Genomic DNA, 3,243 nt, shown 5'->3' with positions numbered 1-3,243 from the left:
ATATATATATATATATATATATAATAGAACGTATTCAAGATCTTGACAATTTAATTTACTTTTTAAATTTTAATTCTTTTCGTCTCCTAACGCTGGCTATGTTCGGCATCCACGAAGCGATCTGTATAGACGAATGTTGTCTACAGCCAGCATTCGCGAAGTAATTATAATGTTCCTTACAGTAAAAATTACGTCAAACCATCCTGTATAGCATATAATATATATATATATACTAAGCGTTGTTAACACTGATTTTGTTAAATGATATTTATATTTAAACATAATTAGTAGTATACCTATAATGACTCTGGCATGAAAGGGATAATTAAAAATTTACAAAACGCCAAAGACTGTCCACATATAATGTGTACACTTTTGGCGCGAAGTCCCGATCAATGGCGATATTCCGACGGACCGCCCGCTTTCTGAGCGAAAGGGTTAACAAAACTGTTTTTATTAAGTATAATAATAGCATACTTTCTTTCAGATGTATGCCACAGTTTTGTCCGTTAGGATAATTCTTACGCAGGTATATAATAGATCTTCCATTCTCGCAGTAATGCATGAGAAATTTTGTTTGATTATGGTTTGATATGAATAAGATGCGCGCGCGCGTATATAATTAAATGCATTTAAATTAAAATTTCGAATTTTGTCATAATTATCAGAAATAATTTCTGGTTGTTATGACAAGAATCGAGATTTTACATCTAAAACTAGAATTATAAGTATTATATTATTAGGATTTGTTTAATATTTTTCAGTTCGGTTGGAGTTATCTTTCTGTTACATATGCATAATCAGAATCATGATTAATTTTAATCTCAGCGCACTATAACAGTCCAATTATTGTGTCAGTCGACACAAATCGGGCGAATATGTTGTATTGTTTTATTATCGTGATGTTTTCTGTAATGTTTCTGTAATGAATTGGAATAAAATAGTATGTATCATAGTTGATGAGAAAATGTCTTCTCTTTCCGTCGTCAATATAATTTTGAGAAAAATGTATAGAAATTTTAAAAGTTATAGCGATAAGATTAATTTGGATTTCTCTATGTTACACATATATATATATATATATATATACTGCTTTGTAAGTACCTTATAGATTATGAGTGCATAATGCGCATGTTCCTTATTTACATTCAATGAAACAAGGAACATTATGATGAAACATAAAATGAAATGCCCAAATAATTAATAGAGAGATATGTTTGATCAATGAGATATAATTAACGAAAAAACAAAATTTTTTTTAAAGTTTATTTACATATCGCATAAATTAAAATTATTGAAAAATTTTGAAAATTCGCAAGTTAACACGTGTTTATAGAAAGTGATGCGAAAAAACGCTTTTTTTCGCTTAAAAAAGTGGGATAAAAAATTTGATTTTTAGTGAACCGGTTTATTCTTTCTTCTTACGCAATAGCTAATCAATCTATGAATACAATAGAGAATTTTTTAAATTGGTTGGTTAGTTTTTTCGAAATCATGTCAACTGCCAATAAAACAACGTTCCGAGAAAAACGCGTTTAAAATTTTTTACAAATTTTTTAAACATAAAATAATAAACTGTTTACAGTTAATCAGCGATTCCTAGTTCATAAAATAAGCCTTCAACTTTCTTAAACATTTGGCTGTAAGGAAAGAATTTTTGATTATAGGATCGTTAATTCTTCAAATTTTTTTCTGAAATTTTGAAAATAAAAACAAATAGACTTTTGGCTGTAGAATCGTTAATTTCTCGAATTTTTTTCTGAAATTTTGACATTATATTCTTGAAATGTTATACAATCGAAACATGCAATAAAAAATTGATTTTTTGAAAATTTTACACACAGAATGTATCCTTAATATTCGATATAAAGAAGAAAAATTTTTATAATAGAAAGCAAACTTAATGTATATTCCACGTAAAATTCATAAGATGTATTCGCAAAGAAAAGTTGAGTTATCCGTCAAACATCAATAGTCTTTTTACAGAGATTGTGAATTCTAAATTTTCTAGACCGCTTATAATAGTGATAATTTTGGCAGGATGTCAATTAATGTGAAAAAATATGTTCTAACACATTGCTAAAAATTATCTCTTATGAAAAATGGTTGAATAGAATGATTTTCTTGTAGTACAATGCTTACGAAGGGATATCTATATTTAATAATAATAATAAAATACATGCGTTATTGTAATTTTTTATATGTTGGGTACAAAAGTATCTCGGGTACCTTCTGTTCGAGATGATCCGAACACGAGGATAGTGATATTTTAAAGAATTACTTATTTTTATAGTTAAAAATTATTTTATGTTTAAAATTTAATAGTTTCATATTTTACTATTTCTTTCAAAAATTTTAATTATTAATCTGAATGACACGTCGTCGTACAAGAACGTGTATTTCTAAAAATATGTGATCTTTATATTTGATTTTAACATTTCTATTTTTTAAATTTTAATATGTTCAACGAAGCTTCAGCAATGCTTCGTATTCCATGATGATTAACAACGCTGCATCTTTGTCAATTTGCGAATAACTTAAGCATTATTGACATGTGAATTAATTATACTTGTATCATTCTTGCAAAGGAGGATTCCAAGGAGAGCGAAACGTTCAAAATAAAGAAGACATCAATCTAATATCTGATTACTGATTGCTCACTAATATATCGATCACTAAATAATTGCGCCGTTTATCATCGCTGAGTCTTATTAATCTATATTTATCTTTTTGTATTGCTTGTAAGAAATACTAAGAAAAATTACGCTAATTAGTGTAATGAGAACAATTTTCATATGATAGATTGAAAAATTTCTAAAGGCTGAACAATTTTTGGCAATTCTGGATAGCGCGTCAAAAATTCTAACGATAGTTATTAGCAATCGATGTTGAAAAGGCAACACACACACACACACACACACACACACACACACACACACACACACAGATCAGATACATCGTGCACATTTATTCATGATATCGTTAATTTTTCTAATGTCTTTGTTCATTTCAGTCGCTATTTTGAATCCGCTATTTTGAATTTTCAAAAATGTCTATTTTTTGACATCATACGGCATCGAAAAATAAACATTTTAAGGAAAATTTTAAGTCATAATAAAGAATTTTATCTCGAAGATTGAAATGGACAGGGGGAATGGTCGATTTGACGAAGAATGCCTCATATATACATATACATATGTACGTATGAAGCATTTTTATACATATATATATATATATATATAT

Source organism: Atta cephalotes (genome assembly GCF_000143395.1).
Source record: "Atta cephalotes unplaced genomic scaffold scaffold00035, whole genome shotgun sequence".
Classification (NCBI taxonomy): Eukaryota; Metazoa; Arthropoda; class Insecta; order Hymenoptera; family Formicidae; genus Atta; species Atta cephalotes.
The sequence above is the reverse complement of the archived record's forward strand: the minus strand, read 5'-3'. Positions refer to the sequence as shown.